Source organism: Sycon ciliatum, chromosome 6 (assembly GCF_964019385.1).
Source record: "Sycon ciliatum chromosome 6, ocSycCili1.1, whole genome shotgun sequence".
In the NCBI taxonomy this organism is placed as follows: domain Eukaryota; kingdom Metazoa; phylum Porifera; class Calcarea; order Leucosolenida; family Sycettidae; genus Sycon; species Sycon ciliatum.
In genome coordinates, this window is record NC_088648.1 from 32,176,336 (window position 1) to 32,201,601 (window position 25,266).

The window sequence follows — 25,266 nt, forward strand, 5'->3', positions numbered from 1 at the left end:
CGAGTAATGGAGTTGGCATTTCCGCAAAGCTTCTTCCGATTCATCCAAATTGTACAAGGCCTGCTCCAACTGGGACCGCAACTTAGCCACTTGTGCTTCCAAAGTCTTTATTTTGTTCTCTTGGAGAACGGGAACTTCACCATAATCATGGTCAGCTAAAAGTGTTGCAGCCTCAGGCACCGATTCATCTGTGACTGGTAAATCAACATCGTCATCAATATCAATCGCTTCAACGGGTCGACTGACTTCGCCTGTCGAAACACGGCTCTTCCTCTTCACTACGACGGCTTTGTCCAAGAAACGGGAAGGTGGCTCGTCCTCCGTCACAGGTCGACCACCAGGAAAGTGCACCCCACAGACATACGAGTTTCCAGAAAGAGGAGTGTTGACTCTTGGTATTTTGGCAAGCCACTCGGCCCTGATATGCCGGCGTCGATCCGAATCTTTAGGCAAACGATGAAAAGATACAGCTTTACAGACCTCTGCTGTTCCTCCGCAGCCAACACGAGCCAGATCTGATCCACATAGACGACGCTTCACAAACACTTTTCGTCCTTGCGAGTTCGCATCATCAGTTTCAAACAAACCAAACTTGCAGCTGCTTTTACGATTTGAGCAGCCAGGGACGATACAATGAGCGTTGCTTGGCATGATTGTGTCAGCTGCTTACTGATCTCTAACTAACTTGCTACTTATACACAACAGCAAACTGTGACAACCCTTGCCTTCCAAGAAGGAAATAAATGTCTTGCTTTGAGTTTGATTCTTCACCAACACAAAGGAAAAAAATTTGTACATTGTACTTCAGCCTCAGCAAACGCGAAGCAGGTACGTAGGGCTCTACGATCATCAGAGTTTCCACGCGTGCATGCATGAGACTGCATGCTGCGCTGCGTGGTGCAAGTACAGTGTCGAGGTTGTGAAGTTGCCCCGCACAAAAAACCGCGGGAAAATTATGCATAGGTGCCATTGTAGGGCTGCAGACGGGTACCAAATAGCTGTCGCGCGTCATGTGGTTGCAAGTCACGTGACTCCGTACCCACCAAGCAGGTACTTGGCAGAGTGCCTGCACTTTGATACGAGCTAGCTCCGTTTGCTTGTTGATGGAGGTGCTGCGATCGGATATGCTGATGTGATATTTCTCTGCGATACATTAGTTGCAACGCTTGGTGACATTGATGTAAGCCCGTGCACGTTCCTTGTTCTGGCGTGTTAGGTTCCAGACATACTTTGCCAGCTCCGTACTTGCTTCATACCGCTCGTGGCGCAGCGACTGCATTTTTTGAGCGACTCTGCTTCCGCATTGAGCACTCTATCGAACTGGAGGACTCCGCTCTCTCAGTCTCTGTGACATGACAATCATCAGAATGATCATGTACTGATGTAGATCTAGACAACGGCGCTGCACTGCACTGCAGACAGAGCTAGCTAGAGAGTAGAGTCAAGTGCACAGACTCAGTACACTAGCCTAGGCTAGTACTCGTAGGGTTGCTCGTGCACTGACCCTAGCCTAGGCAATGTCTGTACACTGCATGCTTGAAAAGCCCCCGGCAATCGCGGAACACGACATCGCTGGCCTTGCACAGCAACTACGAAAAACCCCAGTCTCTACGTGCACAGCCACAGGACACGAACAAGCGTGTACCTAGTGTACAGATGTGAGTGTGTAGTGTGAAAAGCTTGACTGTGCACACCAGGGGATAGCACCGATGACTAGTCGACTGGGCAGTAGGTCTAGGTACTGGCACTACTGCTAGTAGTAGGTGTCCTCATTCTCAGCATTCTGTGCGCATAATAATACATGACAGTCAGTGTGGACATGAACTTGTACCTACATACAGATTATCTCTTTTCTCTTGGTGAAAATCAAGCAAGTGTTTGATTTCAAAGCGCTAAGGCCTGAGGCCGACTTCGAGCGCTTCATTCAGCACAAAAACCATCTGCCAATTCTAGTGTTAGCGACTGACGGTCAAAGCTTTCAGCGGCTAGCGGGTCGGTTGGAAGCAGTCGTTACAGCCCCACGCTGCGCTTGCACACCGGGTGGGGCCAGTGCCGTTTGTAGATGGACGGGCTTGAGTTGGCAATTGGTGACGCATTCTCATCCCCTGCTACATTGTGGAGCGCAGAAGCTGCTACAAGGTAAGACAGAACAACGCGGAGTCTTTGTCAGATACATGTACGTTTAGGTTGTAGGCAGTATAGTAGGCTGCGAGGACATCGTGTGATCAGCATGGATATAAGAGGGGCGTAGGAAGCAGATTTCCGATGGTCAGGCGGATTTTTAGCTCGTATAGGTCGCGATTTTTAAAATTTTTACTTCGCCCAGTATGACTACTACTAGTACTACAGTCAGTTGTACAGACGGCTCTAGTTTTGGTATCATGTACACGTGTAGTATTGGCTGGTCAGCATCTGTGTCATGCGGGAACTTGTGGCCTGAGTCCATTTTTAGTATTTCTGGCTTCACTGCTTGTACTGTGGATAGGGCTTGAAAGTGATGACGTCAAAAACGGCCTGGGAGTAGTAAATTGACATCAGATTTCTATTTTGGATCCACTAAGGTGTGACTTTGCTATTGCCTCAGTATGTGTAGGCACTTCAGTCACGTGACAGGACCTGTCAAAATTTGCTGAGGTGAGAGTCCGTACTTGCGTGGCACCAGTCAAGTGCATGCGCTAAACTGCCAAGTCCCGAAACATATTGCCAAGTACAACTGGTTTGTTACCACTAGACCAACACGCAATGCCTTATCACTGCCCCGAGCTAGTTCCTCTCTGTTTTTGAAATCCCCTTTCTTCTCAGCATACTCCCTTTGGTCTAACCTGCCTACTAGCATTAAGACATGCCAGGATATCAGGAAATTCACAGTCCAGCTTTCCACACTGTCTCATCCGAAGTGATCCCATGTATTATTAATGTGCCTCCCTTTCTTTTTCTCTCCCTATCTCCTTTCCCTCTCTGACAGCATCTTTCTTTTTTTCCCTTTTAGCTTGCCGTGGTTGGCTATCACCTGACCTCTCATGTTTATTGGCAGTCTTCGGACGGGCCAGGAGATGTTGAATAAATAAATAAATAAACTGTACAGGTACGCGCTATGCTTCGTTGTACGGGCTGATAGTTGGGCGCATCGTGTTGCTCTGACGTTCAGCTTTCAGTAGATCCCGCATACGTCATAGTGCGTACATTTTTGCGAGTTGTAGATCACGTACACTACCAGCAAAGAGTTTTTTTCACAAAGAACTGTTGTTTGCTCGCGTTTGAAACGTTGCTTATCGTCTTCAGCGTCGTCTTTCCATTCGGAAACAGTAGAGTTCTTGTTTACCAGGGTTTGCGCATCGCTGCGCAAGGAGACATTATGTACGTAGGCACTGAGAAGTATGCGCTTTAGGCGGAGGAGAACGACGATGCGTCGTCCTACCTGGGCGAATTCTCAAAGCGTACTGAAAGCCAAGTTTTGACACGGTCGCGCTGGAAGGCCTACTGATGTTTACGAACAATCAAAAGGCACAGTGGCTGCTGGAGAAACCCTCTGATGAGGGGATGCTTTGATATACGCATCCAGGCACGCTTCACCAAAATTTCAAAGCTCACCAGCAGGCAATTCATGACTGCTGCATGGAGCAGTTGAAGGATAGGGAGGCAGATATCACACCATGGAAAGAAGCTACCAACAGAGGTCCTGAAGAACTTCTTGCCAACTTGGAATCACTTGAAGTGGCATGACTGTGAGCACGAATATCCTGTGCAGTAATTCGCGAGCGCGGGCGCGCGCGTACATACCCTCCACATTGCGGCGTACAACGAGGAAGTTCTCTGTTGTTTTTGTGCCAGAAGAATGTCTTTATAACTCTTACGCTTTTGTACCCGCCGGAGCCTGCCAGTATGTCGTTATCATTTCATTTCACAGCAAACTGAAGCTGTTACTATGGGTTACTATGGCGTTGCTATGGGTTGCTATGGAGTTGCTATAGTGATTGCGGTCACAATTGCCGTATTCTTGCCTATTCTGAACTTTGATCTGTATTGTTTCGATCCATACAGGGTTGTCGGTGTAAGTGAGTGATGTGTGCTTGAAAAAAACACTCTGATGTTTTGTGACTATATCCACTGATGATACTTCGGAGATGCTGTTGGTGCCACAAATTGTATTGATCTCGCCTCATCCAACTGCCTATCTTCAACCCTTCATATCTGAGTGGTATCACTGTGGATTTCAATAAAATTTTCTGTGTGACCTTGTGATACCCACCACCATCGATTGCCGATGATAAACCTGGAAAAAACGCGATTTCAAAAAATGGGGTGAAGTGCCTAGTATGTGGGTGCATAGCAACCCACTCATGTCGTATGCAGGTGCAACTTTTACTTCGCCACCAGTTGTCACCCCGCCCCCACTAGCCAAATCAGTCAGTTTCACTGGCAACATCACCTTGCTGTGAGTGAGACCGCTTGAAATGTGCTTGGATCCATACAAAAACTGGATCCAGGTGGATCCAGTTTTCGAATTTTTCAAATTGTTGCTATGCCATTGCTTTGGAGTGACGTAGCACTTTCAAGCCCTATTGACTCGTCTGGACTCCTTTTGGTTGGACTCAACCTTTTATGTCTCTGTGTACCGCAGTCGGACTCTCAGTCGTACTCGCGCATCCACATTCACGATCCCGTATTTATCCTCACTGTTGTACATTGCCTGTAGCTTCCTTTTCTGGACTCCTTCTAGTTTGTTTCTTCTTGCCTTTTTGCCTTTGGGGCTTTTCTGGGTCTCTTCTCGGTTCCAAGCGATACAACTTCGGATATATTTGGCCCAGTATCTGCGAAAATGGACCTTAGGGTGATTTTTCACAAGATGACTTTTTTCTGCTGTTGTCATCTATATATAGGTATCTAGTGATCACATGGCAAAGTATTAGACCAAACAAAGCAATATTGATGACCTAGAAGCTTCTCAAACAAGAATAGGTACTAGAAGCTTCTCAAACAAGCATAGGTACATATCAGGAAATACAACAATTTATCACAGTGTTTTCCACATCGGAATACTATGTGTTACAGTGAAATAAATAAAAATAGACAGTGTAATAAATCATCCATCCAGTTTTGTTGTAAAACAACTCTTGCGAGTCTTGGGCAACCTCTGGCATAGAGCATGGATGGCCTTGATCCTCATCACTGCATACCAATGAAAACTGTTTGAACGCCATCCCAAGTCTGCTGAAAATCCAGAGAAGTGCAGAACAGGAGGGAGGGTGGCTACAACTACACCTGGAGTCCCAGTCTGTGCATCCCACAGGGAATACAACACAGGCACAACATTCTAACACCCCACACTTCATCTCATAGTCATACACGATTTAGAGGTAGTCCATCACTGCTGCACCTCTGTGAAATTTGAGCTCTGTGGGAACTGGCTGCATGCGCGTCAGTGCGCCATGATTCCAGCACTGAGCGCAGAGAGTTCGTAGCTCATCAATCAATGTTCAGCTCTTGGCGTCTTGCCCCGTTCAAGGGGTTTGGTGTTCACCACGGAGTCCAGCGTCGGAGCCTGGGAAAATTCAGATCATGTCACTAGCGGCAGCGCTCTTTCGTCCTGACTCGAGTTGATCCAGGACATTTCAGTTCGTCTACCTCTGTTGCCGTCGCCTCACTAGTTTCTCCTCGTTGAGTATTTCTCCTGAGCAGAGCTGTACTAAAATCAGAAGGGCCCTACAAGGATTTTCAGATGTCAGAAAGTACTTTTGCCAGCAGAGAGCTCCTTTGGCGGCGAGCCTAAATCAAGTTGAAATTCTGGTCGCTAAATAGGAATTGCGCGTCGACAAAAACATCTTCTGGAATCTGTCGTTGTTCTCTATCAGACGCGATGATTCCTGCCTAAGAAATCCAATGACTTCTGGCAGAGCCGGACGGCAGCTAGCTGGCCATCGTGAACGAACTCTCCTTCTACTAGGACGATCAAAAGCATTCATTGTTGCGATGAACTAATTTTTTGTTTGAATGTGCAGAGCGCGAAGCAAGAGTTTTGTGCCGTTGCAGAAAATGACTTATTCTGAAAAAAATGATTTTCACCCGACGGTCGATTCTCGCTGATACTGGGCCATTTATAGTTTCTTGTTCTTCTTCATATTCATGCTTATGCTGACCTTTCATACAAACTTCCAGTCAACTATTTACTTGCCCATCATGCTGGCGGCTTATACTGGGCATATAAACCTCATACAAACCCCATAAAAACCCCATATAGTCATACAAACCCCATACAAACCCCATATAGACCGCCACCATAGAAACAGTCAGAAGCTGACTGTCAGTTTGTATGAAGGTCAGCATAAGTATAAGTATAACAAGGGAGCGAGTGTATATCGAGAAATATACACCAGTATAAAAACCGAGGCGAAGCCGAGGTTTTTATATCTGGTCGATATTTCTCATTATCACATGGCACGTGATTGTTGCCCGTACTCCAGCGAATCAGCACCTTTCGCGCCGCGGGCAATAATATGCGATATTGCCCGCAAAAAATTAGTTTATTTGCCCGGAAAAAAAAGTTATTTCAGTGATCGCGTGACTACGGTACGACGACTCTAGACTGTAGACTGTATTATGTACGACTCTACGACGTCGACGAGTCGCAGTGTAGCATTGAGACGAAGATGGAATTCTTTTTGGAGATGGACATCCCGGCAATGGACATGGCCTCGGACGTCTGCCGTGTGGTGCTTGCAGGGATCATTTGTTCAGTCATGTTGGCAGCCTGACCGTCGGTAAGCTTGTGGATAAGATTCAGTTCTGCTCGAAGTGGTACTGTGATCACAAACAATTATTTGAAATAACACAAATTCAACTCAGCGTCGCGCGTTTTCAAATCCTCGCAAAGTCACTGCCTGTGTGTGGTCTTCATGTGCCACGCAAAACTCTTACCAGGCTCATCTGTCCTCTGCCTTCACCTTTGCTTGAACAACAAACACAACAATTCAGGAATGTTTTGCAATGAAAAATACAGCTACATGTATCTGGAGCTGAAAAAAAGAAGAAAAATTGTCCTTAGAATTACACACCAGGGAGTCGTCAAATACTTGCACTTGTTGCAGTACTGTATTTGACAACTTCCTGATACACATGTAAACATGAAGAAACTCTTTGTGGAAGCACTCTTAATTTTTCAACTGAAATTATGATTCTGCTGTATTTTATTGTCGTTGCCATGTCTATTGCTATGACGATGCGGTGCCGGCACTTTTTTTCTGTCTCCGTCTTTCAGTACTGTATACTCTCTGATGGCCTGTAGCAGACTTTTTGTTAGGGCGTAGGAGAAATATCTTCATTTTTCCTGTTTTGATAATGATAGCACATCAATATACATTGTGGTCATAATGTGTTGGCATTTGGGCTAATTTCAACAGCAGCCCAATGGTCTGCTCTGTGGGCCATGTGATAAATTTGTTATCGCATGGTTGCTGCGGGCCTTATGGCATATTATTGCCCCTCGAGGTTAGCCCTCGGGCCTACGGCCCTCGGGCTAACCTCTCGGGGCAATAATATGCCATAAAGCCCTTGCAACCATGCGATAACATATACTTATCACTCTCTTATTATTGACCCCCACAGAAACTTGTGATCTCTAAGCGGTCAAATATCAGCATATATTGACCGCTTATATTGACCACTTATTATTGACCACTTAGCCCGAGGACTTAGAACTTTTTCCTCAAAAAAATCAGAAATGAAAGAAGAAAAATCTGAAGCCGAATGCTGGGATTTGAACCCAAACTGTCAGATTCCCAGTCAAAGAACTTAGGGAACGTACTACAAGAGACAACTGAAAACTTCGGTTTACACAGAAGTAATATCCAATGTAAACGGCATATGTACATACTATTATACTATTACAATAGTATTCCTTTCTTTCTATAGCAAAGCAAAAACAGTTTTAGGTATGCTATGTCGTGATAAATCTATTATTGCCCTCATAATCGGTCAATATATGAAATATAGACATCGTAAAAGACCTCGGGGGACCTCGGTCTTTTACTCGTTCTATATTTATTTATTTATTTATTTATTTATTCAACATCTCCTGGCCCGTCCGAAGACTGCCAATAAACATGAGAGGTCAGGTGATAGCCAACCACGGCAAGCTAAAAGGGAAAAAAAAGAAAAAAAAAGAAAGATGCTGTCAGAGAGGGAAAGGAGATAGGGAGAGAAAAAGAAAGGGAGATATTTCATATATTGACCTCTTTAATCGTGCAATAATAGATACATATACTTGAGGTCCCTTGTTATAATATATTTATACCTCTCCATGCGCAAGCTCAAGAGCAAAAAGGAGTGAATATAGCTTTCTTTCCCTAAAAGGAGTGAATATAGCGTTAGAGAAAGAAAGCTATATACACTCCTTTTTAGAGAAAGAAAGCTCCTCAGTGGGTTTTTTTCTGATGGTTTTCCTCAGTGGTGTATATACCTCGTTAGTATTGTATATACCTCCTTAGGCTTAGTGGTGTATATTGAACAGTGTATATGGAAATTTATAAACTTCATGGGAGATCTGGTATATGAGTGTGGGTGTATATAGAGTGAGGTATAATACATCCCACTAGTACGCTTGTACGTGAAATATAAACCATCATACAAACCTCGGCTTCGCCTGTGTTTCTATGTCGGTTTATATTTCACGTACAAGCGTACTGTTGGGTTGTATTATATACATGTATTGTAATTTATTCCCGTAGCTATGCAGAAGACGTTACTTTAGTAACGTCTGGCGCTAGCCAGGGTCCACACAGCTTTAATTTGGTATTTGTTTGTGTGTTTGTTTGTGTCACGCCTGGCGCTATCCGTATCTAACGGCAAAAAGCATAGGATGTTATAACTTTTTCAATTCTCTTATTTTTTCAGGCATATCCTGGGATTCGAACCCGCACTATCGCCCTACATGCATTCCCCCATACACTTCGCATTCATACCCATTCTTCCAAGTTTCTTCACGTTATTATCTTGCGTTTGAAAGCCCTATTTGAATATTGCGGGCAGCTGTATGTGGCCAGCTGTGTTTGATGGTACGGTACGGTACGGAAGACGGTGTCGTATTACCCTCGATCGTACCTGTCCCGTAGCTATCCCCTACCGTACCGTGCCATCAAAGACGGCTGGCCACAATGCATATTCAAATAGGGCTTTCAAATGCAAGATCACAATGTGAAACAACTTGGAAGTATTAGTATGTATGCGAAGTGTATCGGGGGATGCATGCAGGGCGCGTGATAGTGCGGGTTCGAATCCCAGGTTATGTCTTAAAAAAAAAGGATTTTTTTAAAGAATTTATAACAGCCCTATGCTTTTTTTTTAGGTCATCAAGGCAAAAAAGCATAGCGTAGGGCCCTGAGCTTCCAAGCTCTCTCGTTCGTATAATCCAGTGCTCTTCGAGCCAACACCATCGTAATTCATGAGTGTCGATCCTCGCTGAGGTGTACGATCTAGCCGTCTAGACATTTTGGTAGCAGAGGATGGCTTGTCGTTAGGTTAGGATCCTCGCCTGAGAATGGCATCCTCGCCTGAGAATGGCATCCTTGGAGGAATGCCATGATTTGGAGCGTGAGATTGAGCTCCTGAAGCTGCGGAAGTGGGCAGCCAAAACGCAGCTCAGGAATGCGAGGCGTGGGCTGTTGGTCTTGGTAGATGTCGACACGCGACCTGTGCCGGACAAGGCAACGGTACTTGAAGCACTTTCCTTGCTGCAAGGAGCCATGGACGAACTTGCAGGAGTCACCAGGACCCTGGCGAGTTACGTTCAGCAGATCCCAGACAGTCTGGGAGCAAGTTATCTGAGGATGCGGAGCAAACAGAAGAGAAGTATATTATTATGTCTTCTTCTTCGGACTTCTGTTGGCAATACAGCAGTTTTGCAACGCCCAGTACACGTTTTGGAAGTCCGTCCAGAAAAACTCAAATCGACAAACTGCGAGCTTACCTGGATATGCACACAGCTCTTGTCGATGAGACTGATGAACGCGATGAACATGCTGGTGGAGCACTTGAGTATGGGTACTGAGTCAGTGAGTGGAGCCGCTAGCCCTGGACAAGGCTGGAGACAGATCCTAGTACTAGTACTAGTACTGACTCTGTGGCGCACACAGCCGTCAGAGAAGCTGGTGCTCAGCCTATTAGTTACTTGGCAGCATCCAGTGCACCACCACCAGGTTACCTGCCAGTGACTGATAGGTATGGGCAGCCCTGTGACCATGGTGACAGTCAGCGCTGCCACTGGGCCATGGGACCAAGACTAGCAGTACGCATGCACCAGCAGTGCCTACTACAACTCTGCATACCACTCTGCCAGTGTCTGGGATGACCTTGCCAATAGCCAAGACCAGAGTAGGCCAGACTGCCATGCAACCTAAAACTCTGCAATCTTCTGTACCTACACAGGCAATGTTTTCAGGGCCACCAATGTCAGCAGCATGGGGATATGGGCTGCTCCAGTATCAGTATCAGCAGCTCCATCATGGTTTGCTCCAGTACCAGCAGCTCCACCATGGGCTGCTCCAGTATCAGTATCAGCAGCTCCACCATGGTCTGCTCCAGTACCAGTACCAGCAGCTCCATCATGGTCTGCTCCAGTACCAGCAGCTCCACCATGGGCTGCTCCAGTATCAACAGCTCCACCATGGGCTGCTCCAGTATCAGTATTTCCAACAGTCGCAGCAGCACAGGCTGCACCTGTATCAGTGTTCGTAGTGCCAATGTCCGCAGCGCCAATGTCAGCACCACACACTGTGCCGGCTAGCGCAAGTTCGATGCCAGGCAATACGAGGCCTATAACTTCGTCGACCGGACCGGCAGCGTGGGAACAGACATGTGGCGACAACTCAAGCGTGTTGCAGTCCCAGAGTTTTCCGGCGACAAGCGGCAGTACAACGCGTGCCGTGCTGCCTTTGTAGTTTGTATTGACCAGGCACCCGCTACACCTGAGTATAAACTGTTACAGCTTCGCCAGTACCTGAAAGGCAACGCGCTGAAAGTTATTGACAGACTCGGACACTCAACAGCGGCCTATGAGGCAGCCAAGCGGCGACTCGAATTGAAGTTTGGCGGACAACGTCGTCAATTAGCGCTGCACTTGGATGAACTAGAAAGTCACTCCAGTGTGAAGAGCAGCAAAGACCTCGAGCACTTTGGTGATTTGCTCGACATTGCTGTCCTCAACTTACGCGAGGCAGGCCGAGACCAAGACCTCGGAGATGGCACCCTGTACAGAGCTTTGCAGCGAAAGCTGGCAGAGTCGATGCTCACCAACTACCAACGTTGGTTAGTTCACCACCGACAGCAGCCAGCGGTAGTAGCGTTTCTTGAGTGGACACTGCAAGAAGTGGAATACTGTACAGTGGCAGCAGAGGCGGTACATGGCGTGGCAGCAGCGGGTACCTGCAACAGCACCAGGCACTGCTGGTCAGTTTGACAGCGGCAGACCAAACCGTCACCGAACACATCTGACGACCAGTCAGCAAAGGTCTAGCAGAAAATGTCTGATATGTGACGGACAGGAGCCATGGTACTGCAAGAAATTCCAGGACGCCAGCGTCGACGAACGCTGGGAACTCGCCAAAAAGCACCAGCTATGTTTCCAGTGTGTGGGATCTGGCCATTCCGGTCAGTCCTGCACCCGGTCAGTCCTGCACCCGGTCAGTCCTGCACCCGGTCAGCAACCTGCGGCATCGACGGCTGTGCATACAAGCACAGCAGGCTGCTGCATCCTGGGCCTAATCGTGAAAGGCCAGCAGCAGGCAGTAATGTTAGACAACCAACAGTCAACGGTCAACAGTATGCCACTGCCCCCACATCCATCCATTATGCCACCGCCCCCACGTCCATCCATTATGCCACCGCCCCCACATCCAACCATTATGCCACCGCCCCAGCTAGGCGTCAGCGGGTAAAAGCCGGCATTATAATTATTGAGCATTATATGGAATTTTAAAAGTCGAGGCATTATAGGGCATTATGTATAGGTCAGTGGGTAATGCTGGCATTACACTGAGCATTAAAATAGGATTTTAAATTTCGAGGCATTATAGGTGTATATTATAACAAGGGACTTCGCCGAGGTTTTTATAACTGGTCTATATTTCTCGATATACACGAGATCCCTTGTTGTAATATATTTATACCTCTCCATGCGCAAGATCAAGAGCAAAAAAGAGTGAATATCGCTTTCTTTCCCTAAAAGGAGTGAATATAGCTTTCTTTCCCTAAAAAGGAGTGAATATAGCGTTAGAGAAAGAAAGCTATATACACTCCTTTTTAGAGAAAGAAAGCTCCTCAGTGGGTTTTTTTCTGATGGTTTTCCTCAGTGGTGTATATACCTCCTTAGTGGTGTATATTGAACAGTGTATATGGAAATTTATAAACTTCATGGGAGATCTGGTATATGAGTGTGGGTGTATTTGGAGTGAGGTATAATGCATTATATGCGTCTCGCTCCACATATACTGGCATACACAGAGACATAGATAGCAATAGCGACAACACACAAAGTGAAAGGTAGTTTGCCGTAGCCAGATGTGACTTTGGGAGACTCAAAACTGACTGAAGAAGTCAGGAAAAGAAGCGACAATAAAGAACACACCACATGCCATTTTTGCAACTGAAAATATTTCGCGAGAAATCATTTCTCGCCTATCTCGCTGCGCTCTGCCGGCGAGAAATACAACTTCTTTTTAGGGCATTACAAAGCATTATGTAAAGCATTAAAATTAATAGTGAAAAGCCGAGCTTCTTTAATTAAAGGGGAAGTCCGGTGAAAAAATTAAATTTCAGGGTCGGTAGAGTTTCGGCCGCTGAGTCGAATGGTGTTGGTCCCACGTGTCTCCGACAAAACGTTCTCGAGATATTTCCGTTTGAAAAACTGAGTTTCGGGGGCTGCGCCATGACGTCATGCGGCCGCGCCACACCCTCCGCAGCGTCATAGCGTGCAGCTAGGTCAAAAGGAGTGCGTGAAAGCAATAGTGTCAGTGCTATTTCAAATGATTTGGCGACCCATAGTAGGTGTTGCAAGCGACTCTGAAGACGTTAATCCTTGTGAGAGTGAGGATGCAGCCATGGCTGACCTTCATGAGTTGGGTCTGGGGCTGAGAACCTCGGTATTCAGCTGAAGAAATGGCCGCACGGGCCGGTCAAGAGTGAGCGCTACTGAGGTTCCGACTGATGGAGAAGCAGCAGCTATTGCAGACGAGGCGGATATAATTATCAGATCGCTGGAGAACAGAGTCGCCAAAATGGAGAAGAGTGATGCGAGTGCTCTAAGACTAAAAGTTTTTCCATACCGATTCGCTTATACTCCAGTAATCTGCCACATGGTGATGTTTTGGTGCGAACTTGGCATATTTCGGACACTCAATTGGAGAACAGTGCAGGCTCTTTGAACCACGGGCACGACTCTTCGCTCGCAACGCTACAGGATCTGAAAGTTCTAGGTCCGCGAGCTGTTCGCTGTTTTGTCACTTGTCACGGTTGTGCACTCATCGCTGTAGCATAAAATAATGAGGCGGGAGCGGAAAACTAAAATTTTCTTTCTCAAAGCACAACCACCGGTGCACCGGCACCGGCAAGGAGAAACGCTCATTCTCTGACTACATGACTGAACAATACGACTGATACGAGTGTAGACTGTAGTACATGACAAGTCCGTGTGTTGACTAGTTTTCTGAGTCTTGTGACTCGAGTCTTGTTGTACCTACCCCAGCACGGCAGTGCGGGAGTAGTTCCGTGTGTGATGAGTTTGTTGACTACACAGCTAGCATGCACGCAGCGCGTTGCTACATGTAGAGCCGTAGAGCCTAGACTAGGCTAGAGGCCAGTGCATGTCGACGGAAAAAGTCCAACTCGGAAACGGCTAAAATACGGTATAACCTCGAGGTTTACCGAGCTGAAAATCACAGGATATGTAGTGTTTGTAACACTGAATCGAATGGTCTTGGTCCGAAGAAGCTGCGACAAACGGTTCCCCACTCGAACGCGCTCCGAATATGGCCGTTTTGTACACATCTAGATGGTGTGGCTACCTGGCTGCACGCTGTGACGTCATCACCTGGATCTGGGTGAGGCGCGCTCAAATCCGCACATGTTCGATTGGGCGTATCTGACGAACCATAGACCGCAGCCTCCTCGGACAAAGACCATTCGACTCAGCGCCCTGAACTCTACGGACTGTGAAATTTAAATTTTTCACCGGCCTTCCCCTTTAAGGTGGCAGACTACCCAAAAACTCGCTGAAAATCGATTTTGTAAATTCATATTGAGTGCTACGTCAGTTGAAAGAGCATGAATAGCTGCAAATTCTCTGAAAATTGTGTCCCGATCTGACCAGCCGTTCAAGAGTTATGGCCGAAAATATGCCCTTGCAAGGAAAGATTTTTTTGTTGCACGCTGTCATTTGTTGGCAGCACTGTATTTAAATGTGAGCAGACCGTGAGCAACTTGTCGTATGATGGAAACACGCGAAAGTGTGCAGAATTTTGCTCCAAGTCCAAAAAAGTCCAAAAAATCACGTTAAAAAACCATGTATTGGGCTGCACGACTTTTGCCAGCACCCTCGTGGCCTTGCAGATATGTGGCTTGAATATTGTAGTTGACATTGATTTAGTGACTTTGGCAAGTTTGAGTCGTTTCAAGAAGTCAGGTAGGATTCAGTACTAGGCAGTAGTGAAACGTGAGTGGTAGTCTTTGCCGGTTTCTGAGGGTATCCTGGATTTGGTGTGCAGCGCTGTGGAAATGGCTTGCTGTGGAGGTCCCAGCACTGGATATTGTAACAAAGGTACGACCTCGTAGCACGTGCTAAACCTAAAAAAATTCAGAAATTGACTTCGGTCTGTGGAGGTCTGTGAGAGAATGCCCACTCGTTCCGTTGTGACAGATTCCAGGGTCGCGTTGAGGGGCCCTACCCCACCACCCATGGCTGCTTCTAGACTTGTTTTAGGTTTTGGTCCCGCGCACGGACAGAATGGGCACGAAAATGTGAAAAAATTGTAAATGCATTTGTTTGTCTCCTGGGTGACTCGCTCACCGTGGCACTATGCCGGAAATTTGAGTTTTTCCGGCCTGGAAAGCATGTTAGTGAGGCGCAAGAACTTGTCAATCATGTCTTGAGGGCCAGCATAGTGGCAGGAGTGTGTGGTCAACATTTCACTCAAATCCATTGAGAAACACCAAAGTTACGGTCAATTGAATGCCATATGAAATTTATGGGTAGGCTGCCCCCTTAAGTTCTTTTGTAGTGATTTCGAATTATTGTTACGATTCCGCATATCTTTTGAATGTGTTTCGCCATAATCATATTTGATGTGTCTTTCTTACTATTCCCGATCATTATTGTGAGCATTTGTATGCATCTTTTTAGGGAATTACAAAAGCATTATGCAAAGCATTAATAATGAAAAGCCGAACATTACCCGCTGACCCCTAGGCCCCGCTGTGCAGCATCTGATGAATCTGTGGTATTCGGTAAAAAAATGCCAACCATACTGGTTTTACCGGTATACTACCGGAAAACTAGGGCACTATCGGCATACGGGGATTTCTGACTGATCGAAAAACTGCCGGAATTTCACACTGAATCATGGGTGTTTAAAAGAAAACAAATTTGTTTTGTGGTGTGACAAGGGTACATGCAGCCCTGCATTTCACAGAATCACACATGTAAGGACGATCTGACAATGGAGAAACTCAGGTTTTGGTCCCCCAATGAGCAATGGGTTATAAATGAACTTTTCTAATTGTCCGCACACTCCAACGCAGCCATTTACACATTTAGGAAACTGCACTACTCAACTGCAAAAAACGGTCTCTTCGCTGCGATTAAAATTAAAATTAAGAATAACATTTAACTCGGATGGAGAGCCAGAGATTAAAATTAAAAAAGGTATTCTGCTTATAACCGTTAGTGTTGGACAAAACAGATAACTTGGAAACTGGATAAACATTACACCAAATTTTCAGTGTAATGGTAATCTTAAACGAGAGAGCTTGGAAGCTCAGGGCCCTACGCTATGCTTTTTTGCCTTGATGACCTAGACAAAAAAAGCATAGGGATGTTATAAATTCTTTAAAAAAATCTTTTTTTTAAGACATAACCTGGGATTCGAACCCGCACTATTGCGCGCCCTGCATGCATCCCCCGATACACTTCGCATACACACTAATTCTTCCAAGTTGTTTCACATTGTGATCTTGCATTTGAAAGCCCTATTTGAATATGCATTGTGACCAGCCGTCTTTGATGGCACGGTACGGTAGAGGATAGGTGCGGGACAGGTACGATCGAGGGTAATACGACACCGTCTCCCGTACCGTACCGTACCATCAAACACAGCTGGCCACATACAGCTGCCCGCAATATTCAAATAGGGCTTTCAAACGCAAGATAATAACGTGAAGCAACTTGGAAGAATGGGTATGAGTGCGAAGTGTGTGGGGGAATGCATGTAGGGCGATAGTGCGGGCTCGAATCCCAGGATATGCCTTAAAAAAAAGAGAATTGAAAAATTTATAACATCCTATGCTTTTTTGCCGTCAGATACGGATAGCGCCAGGCGTGACACAAACAAACAAACAAACACACAAATTAACAAATACCAAATTAAAGCTGTGTGGACCTTGGCTAGCGCCAGACGTTACTGAAGTAACGTCTTCTGCATAGCTACGGGAATAAAAGGGGGTTTGTCAACTGACAATCGCTCTATTTAGTTGCTATTGACTTTTTAGATGAAACTTATTTTATCGTGGTTCTGACGATGGGTGAGTGGCCCGAAACGTCAATAATTTTTCGAAATCATTAATTATAAAAGAATTTTCATCTAAAGAATGAATAGTAACTAAAAAAAATAAGCGGTGGCCAGTTGACCACCTTATGTTTACAATTCAGTTGCGTGATGTCCACCACTTTCTGAACAAATGTTAATTTTAATTTTAGTTTTAATCGTAGTGAAGAGACCTTTTTTTGGAGTTGAGAAGTGAAGTTTCCGAAATGGGTTAAGCGGGATTCACAGAAGCTTTTTTGCGATGCGACACGCGATGCGACAGCCGCGAAACCAGGAAATCCGTAAATCGCAACCATCGCGGACCCCACGCAACTGCCGCAACAGGGCCATCGCAGAAGTTGAGCTTGGCTCAACTTTTGCGATGCGATGCGATACTACAAGCGATTTGGCGTACGATTTTGACCTTTTCTACAGCAAAGTTGTACAAAGGTTCAAGAGCTGCCTTTAAATTTGTACAAGTTGTATCAAACCGGGCGAATATCATGGTGACGTAGCCAAATCAGCAAGATGTTGTCGCATCACTGACTTCTTCTGTGAATGGTATTTCGCGAGTTCGCATCGCACGCATCCATCGCAGATCGCGTCGCATCGCAAAAAGCTTCTGTGAATCCCGCTTTAGAAATGAATAAAAATAAAGAAAAATCGCCAAACATTTGCGCAACAATTACGCCAAAATACTGTATAGCAGGAAATTTTCGGACGGAATTTATTTTCGTACGATTTCGCACACGGCCTCTTTTGTAATAAAATTAATTCCGTACTAAAATTTGTTCCTGTGAAGTTATGTGCACTATACATGCGTACCGCATGCGAACACGTGCATTTAGCATGTAGCACTGTACGAAAATAATTATAATCCGTACGAAAGGTCGAAATTCAGATTGTCCGAAAATATTTCCGTCCGAAAATTTCCTACTACTGCTATACAGTACTCCAGAATTGCCCAAAAAAAGAGAAAATGGCCGAAATTGGCGAAAACCAGCAAAATAACGGAAATCAGAGAAAATCAAGGGAAACTGGGCGTGTGACTACGGAATTTGCTTTGACTGGATTGGCAAGTATGTACATGTACAGTAAATTTCGCTTACAACGACAATTCTCGAATAGCGACAGAATTTCCCTGCCCAGAGCACAGTCTCATCTAACTGTATACATTTAACTTCGGATACAACGATTATCCGAGTAACGACATTCCGCGAATAGCGACATGCTTTTAGTGCCCCAGGGTCATATTCACTGCTTGAATAACGACTTTCTGGGTTTTTGACAGCCATTTCAAGTACATGTACATGACATTGTACCTGTCATACAGAAGTACCAGAACCCATGGCAATGGATAGAAATGCACACGTGCAAGAAGATGCAGCCAAGGGGGGGGGGGTACATTTTATTTTGCTTATATCATTTTGCTTCTAAATACAGTAGTTGGAGTGATCAGCCCAACTACATGTATTTGTACATGATTGTACAATAATCATCATACATGTGTACATGTCCCTGTTGATGGCTCCAAAAGTTTAATTTTTCAATCTATTTCCCTCCATATTGACTTTATAGCTCCTTTGAATTGTATTATGGAAATAAAGTACACATTGGCATGGAGCATGAAAAGAGCTTCATATTGACATGCATATCCATACTACAGTCAACTTTGCAAATAACGACACTCGGCGGTCATCAGAAAAGTGTCTTTATAACCGAAGTCCCATTTAAATGTATGTGAACCCATATTTTGTATAGTATGTATGACATGCATATCAAAAATGAAGCTCTTTTTCAGTATCATTACAGCACCATTGCAGCATTATCACTTTGCAAAACATGCACTAGGAACAAGGGAGTCTGTGCATGGTGTTTTTCAATGCTTGTGCATCCCGGCATTTCAATGCGGGGAGCACCGGTTGAATCGGTGCAGCAATTGTGAGCTGGCCATGAACACAAGTGCAGCACCGCTGGAAGTAATTCATGCTTGATATGGCCATACATAGCCTTTCAGGCTTCATGTGTTATAATTTTGACATTGGGTGATAATTATGTGTTATAATTATGTTGGCTAAACAAGAATTCCTCAGCAGTAAACATGAATTTTGTCGGTAAAACGCAAACAAAATTACTACTAGTATCACCAAAAGGACTTGAACCAGGAACCCTCGCTTATGGCCAGGGATGCTGTACCACTAAGCTAGTAGTTGCCATCCAGGCAGCGGCCACTCAACACTCTCTTTAGACTAGTACTTCCTGTTAATGGACACATGCTGGTAGGACACAGCCCACGCTATAGCCCAAACACCTCAAGTACAAACTAGCTAGTCTTCATTGAAGACTTCAAATTTATTCCAAATTTCCTATACGATATTTTGTAAATGGACGCTTCAAGTATCTTGTCCAACCACTCCGGGTCTGACACACAATCAGTAACACAATTTTTTTTCTCCTACTGGTCTCTCTCTCTCCCTTCTCTCTCTCTCTCTCTCTCTCTCTCTCTCTCTCTCTCTCTCTCTCTCTCTCTCTCTCTCTCTCTCTCTCTTTCGCGCTCTCTCTCTCTCTCACACTCTCTCTCCTCTCTCTCTCTCTCTCTCTCTCTCTCTCTCTCTCTCTCTCTCTCTCTCTCTCTCTCTCTCTCTCTCTCTCTCTCTCTCTCTCTCGCGTGCTCTCTCTCTCTGTCTCTCTCTCTGTCTCTCTCTCTCTCTGTCTCTCTCTCTCTCTCTCTCTCTCTCTCTCTCTCTCTCTCTCTCTCTCTCTCTCTCTCTCTCTCTCTCTCTCGCGTGCTCTCTCTCTCTCTCTCGCGTGCTCTCTCTCTCTCTGTCTCTCTCTCTGTCTCTGTCTCTCTCTCTCTCTCTGTCTCTCTGTCTCTCTCTCTTTTTTTTCTTCCTACTGGTCTCTCTCTCTCCCTTCTCTCTCTCTCTCTCTCTCTCTCTCTCTCTCTCTCTCTCTCTCTCTCTCTCTCTCTCTCTTTCGCGCTCTCTCTCTCTCTCTCTCACACTCTCTCTCCTCTCTCTCTCTCTCTCTCTCTCTCTCTCTCTCTCTCTCTCACTCTCTCTCTCTCTCTCTCTCTCTCTCTCTCTCTCTCTCTCTCTCTCTCTCTCTCTCTCTCCTCTCTCTCTCTCTCTCTCTCTCTCTCTCTCTCTCTCTCTCTCTCTCTCTCTCTCTCTCTCTCTCTCTCTCTCTCTCTCGCTCTCTCTCTCTCTCTCTCTCTCTCTCTCTCTCTCTCTCTCTCTCTCTCTCTCTCTCTCTCTCTCTCTCTCTTCTCTAGGACATACAAAACCCAGCATCATGGCTGAGAAACCATCCAAGCTTGAAGGTAAGTTCATATCACAACTTCATGCAGGCTTTCTCTTTCTGTTGCCACCACCATCAAGTCTAACTTGGCTGCATCCACCAGCATTACTTCCAAACCTACCACCACTATATCTAACAACAAATCTACAACCACCAACATACAACCTTACTTTCATGGGTGAACCCGTACTTTTTACGCAAATTTAGGCCAAATTGCAAACATTCGCTGTATGTACTACTGCTTCGATTACAAACTTCTCGGTACAAAAACTGATACAAGAAAATGTTGGTTAGCTTGATAGTGCACCCTTTAACAGTTGGGCGAGGTAGGGGCAAGCTTGCTCGAATCCTCTCATAGTTTTGATATCGATGTTGTTGATGCCAACTACAGAACGAATGTCAATGATTCCTAGCCCTTTTTTGGTTTTTAACTAGTGTATTTGTTGTGCGGACAACACCACCTCTTGGATGTGGCATGTACAATCTCAAAACATGTGTTGTACAGTGTGCATTATGAAGACACTGGGTAGTTAACTTCATGAAGAATCATACTAAGAGAGCTCTACCGGCTACATCATTGTATTGCAAAAACGTTTCCATCAGTTCGAATAACATTCATGATGAACTAGGCAAAAAAGCAGAGCATAGGGACCTGAGCTATCAAATTCTCTGGTTCATTGCTATTTTAGCCCCATCCTTCGCACAAACAAGTCACCAAAGAGGCATCTTTGGGTTGAGGAGTGCTGGTTTCGAAACAACTGGTTTGAAGCTCAAAGTAGAGTTGCTGTTAGCTCAGAGAAGAGTTGCTGTTAGCTCAGAGCAGAGCTGCTGTTAGCTCAGAGCAGAGCTGCTGTTAGCTCAGAGTAGAGCTGCTGTTAGCTCAAAGTAGAGCTGCTGTTAGCTCAAATAGAGCTGCTGTTAGCTCAAATAGAGCTGCTGTTAGCTCAAAGTAGAGCTGCTGTTGGCTCAAAGTAGAGCTGCGGTTAGCTCAAAGCAGAGCTGCAATGCTAAATGGATGTAATATGGCGCAAGGCAGAGCCGCAGCAAATAGCTACAGTCAACTTCGCTAATAACGACTGCGGATATAACGACAATTCGCGAATAACGACAGAATTTCAATGCTCAGAGCAAAGTCCCATCCCACTGTAACACATATAATGAGACTTCGGGTATAACGACACTTCGCGAATGAGGACACTTTTCTGATGTCCCGCCGAGTGTCGTTATAAGCGAAGTAGACTGTAGATAACACCAGGTCTGAGATTGGACCTGATTTGTGGAACGAAACATTGCTGAAGCACGATCCGCTGAATCGAAGAGCACAACAGGGCAAGCAAGATTTGTTTTTCTTTTCTTTTCAGCGAAACTAGGCTGGGTGCCATTTGTGATTACGCAGCAAAACAAAGCGCATGACGTCAGTCGTGAATGCAGTACAAAGCGATGCAGTGCAGTGTGTGCGCTAGTTCGGATTTTTGCTAACGAGTACTAGCACAGCTAGTACCCCATTACGACTGCTGCCTCCTCGTCGGGTATAAGCTGTCGAAGTGCCTATCTCACGCTGCCTGAAAACTCGTAGTAACACGTAGTTACAAGGCCAAGTGGTGACAAACAAAAGTCGCGTCACTTGTCGTCTTTCCAACGGTCACGGAATCACTTTGACTGGGCCGCACTGGTGTACGATCGCGAGTCCAAACTTGGTTTTACTCCTACGCTCTCAATCTATCGTGCAGTGTTTTCCTGCTGAGTGTTGACTAGCCCCTGAGAGATAGGAGTTCTGATTTTTGCTTGCTGCTGGATAAGGAAACGAGCCCAGACTTGGTTAGTGTCAGAACTACAGAAATCAGCGATCGCTGCGATACAAATAACAGAGACACCCATCATTGCTTCTTGGCCGGCGACTACATGTAAAGCCGGACGACAGTGCAGGCACAGCAGTGGCCAAGCCGAAAAATCAGCTACCGCTACTCCCTCTCTACAAAGCGAAAACTACAATCTGGGCGACAAGTAGTAGTTTATTTGAAATAAATAGTCTTGCTCGCGAGTTCCTCAGTCAAAAATGATGCTGTAGCTGTGTTCACTGCACGCTACTGCTCGATCTACAACTCACCATTGCCGTGTCGGTTCATCTCATTCTTTGGATATGAATGTTGTTGATGCCAACTGCAGCCAGTGAGTCAATATTCCCTTAGCTATTTCTTGTTAATAACCAGTACATTTTTCATACGGACCACATCGCCTGTGGCCCACTGTTTTTGGTGGTACGGTACGGGATAGCGCCAGGCATGCCAACGGCACAAACACACAAACCCAAACGCTAATTAAAGCTGTGTTGACCCTGGCTAGCGCCAGAGGTTACTGAAGTAACGTCTTTTGCATAGCTACAGGACCGAGTATATTTGTCATCCAGACCGCGCCGCGTCTTGGATGTGTTGAACGCCATTGTTGGACATTCTGGCACAACGCAAGGCAACAACTGCATTATGACTAGAGAGAGCTCGACTCAAGAGAGCGACGCAACGCAACGCAACAACTACATTATGACTAGAGAGAGCTCGACTCAAGAGAGCGATTATTTGAAGAGAGTTGAGAGAGAGATTTGAAGAGAGGCAACGCAATATATAGGGCCTGGGTAGCTATGGCAAACATGGGTGCGCAAATAGCTACCCAGGCCAACGGAACGAAAGGTGAGAATGACGTAGTACGGGTGCATGCAGGCCAGCTAGGGTAAAAGGGTATACTGTACGGGCGGAGGTACCTAAAATACCTCCCCTGCGTAAAAAAAAGAGTCGCGGCCTCGCGGAAAATATCAAGAAATATAGAAAAAATGACTGAGGAAGTAGAGAGAAAAAAGCACACACACATTGCACGCGCGCACGGATCTCACAAACGTGTTTAAGTAGCGTAGTTGCACTTCTGCTAAACATCAAAAATTAGAGCGTGGCTCACCATGATCGGACCTCTAATTTGGTAAAATTTTATGAACACACGCCCGCACACACACACTACAAAGAAAATTCACGAAATAAATAAACCGGAAATAAATTTGACGAAGTAAGACGCACGAAAGAAAGAGAGAGAGAGGAAGAAATAATGAGAAATAGCTGACCTGCACGTCTTGCACGAGACGAAGTAGACATAGGCGAGATGAGGTTGACAGAGACGAGACAAGGTTGGCGTAGGGGAGACGAGGTTGACATGGACGAGACGAGGTTGGCGACTAGACGAGATTGACGTGACGAGACGAATGCCAGGCGGTAGAGCACGAGAATCCTAGATTCGCGGGCTTCGGCAAAACCCGGGCGCCAATGTTGAACGCCATTGTTGGACATTCTGACACAACGCAAGGCAACAACTACATTATGACTAGAGAGAGCTCGACTCAAGAGAGCGATTACTTGAAGACAGTTGAGAGAGAGATTTGAAGAGAGGCAACGCAAAATATAGGGCCTGGGTAGCTATGGCAAACATGGGTGCGCAAGTAGCTACCCAGGCCAACGGAACGAAAGGTGAGAATGACGTAGTATGGGTGCATGCAGGCCAGCTAGGGGAAAAGGGTATACTGTACGGGCGGAGGTACCTAACAGATGTATACTCACTATATCCGTGTCGGTTCATTTCCTTGTTTGGATATGGATGTTGTTGTTGTCAACTGCAGACCGCAAATCAAGAATCCCTTAGCCACTTCTTGTTAATATCCAGTATATTTTTTCATGCAGACCACTCTGCCTCTTTGTTGTCATGTGTACACCCTCTAAGCATGTTGTGTACAGTGTGCATAGTGTAAGCACTGGATACTTCACTTTACAAAGAGTCATAGAGAACAGTTCAGTATGGATGTTTAGCGATTTAGAAGTACACAGTAGCTGGAATTGCTTTTTCTTTCCTCAATACCCTTCCAATGAATACTGATTGTCCATGTATCCATTGTGTGTGACTGCTTTCCATTTTTGCTTTTCCTCGGAATGATTGACTCAATCTACACCTCACCAATGCCCTCTTGGTTCATCTCATTGCTTGGATATGGATGTTGTTGATGACAACTACAGAATGTAAGTCAATGTTTCCTAGCCCTCTACTTGTTTATAACTAGTGTATTTTGTCATGTAGACCACGCCGGCTCTCAAATGTGACGTCAATAATCTCAAGGCATGAGTTGCACAGTGCGCATATTGAACACACTGCATAGTTCACTTTACATGTACAAGGAGTCATAGGGAATGTGTTTAACCAGTTTGGATGTGAAGTAAGTTTGAATGAGCTGCAATGATTTACTGTTTGTTCCTTTGTCCTTTGTTTGTGGCTATTTTCCATTTTTGCTTGCCCGGAATGATTTAATTAATCTTCACTTCACCATTGCTGTGTCGGCTCATCTCTTTGTTTGGATTGTTAGCATATGGATGTTGGTGATGCTAACCGCACCATGGAAATAAATAATTGCTAGCCCTCTCCTTGTTGAAAACGAGTATATTTTGTCATGCAGACCACATCACCTCTGGGTTGTGATGTGTACTCCCTCCAAACAATAGCTACACAGCCTGTACAGCACACACATTGAATGGTTCACTTTGCGAAAGAGTCACAGAGAACGTTTTAAATCTGGAAACATGTTGAGTAGGGTTAGAAGTAGCAGTTATTAGACAGGTTTGCAGAGCGAAAGTTCGCATGAACTATCGCGTCTGGGCTTGCGAATATTTTTGTGAATGTTCGAGCGAAGTTTGTGTTCTGCATAATATTCGCTCCAAGAAAACAAAGTATGCGTGCCCTCTCGTGATTGAACTTGTTTGAGAAGTCGTCTTCGGGGCTTCAACCGCCTAAGAATCTATTTGCTGCTAGTGGCGTTACCCTGACTCGGCCTGGGACTAGAGCTCTTTCCCTATGTTGACCACGGCCGGAGATCGACAGACACGCAGTGTGGCCTGTGCCATATTCCGGCGCATCATCAACTTCAAATATTCAAAAAAGCATCACTACTGTAGCCGCTTCTGAGACGATGAGCACGCAGGCAATCAGAGATCGTTCCGGAGATAAAGCAGCATGGGCTGCCACACGGGAAAACTATAACCAGAGAACCAAGCCATGAGTAGATGTACAGGATTGTGAAAGATGAAGCACAAAACATTGCACCCGAGTGATTCACCAATACAACGCACTGGTTCCCGACCAGCGAAAATTCCTGCGAAAG

The 25,266-nt window shown here is 45.6% G+C and overlaps 1 long non-coding RNA gene across 1 annotated transcript; it reads left to right on the forward strand.

Moving 5' to 3' along the window:
• Positions 1-1,632: 1,632 nt before the first annotated feature.
• On the forward strand, positions 1,633-24,530 carry LOC135819915 (uncharacterized). Its single transcript, XR_010554007.1, has 3 exons — positions 1,633-2,139; positions 20,059-20,106; positions 24,131-24,530. It is a non-coding gene; the product is annotated as an uncharacterized LOC135819915 (long non-coding RNA).
• Positions 24,531-25,266: the final 736 nt, after the last annotated feature.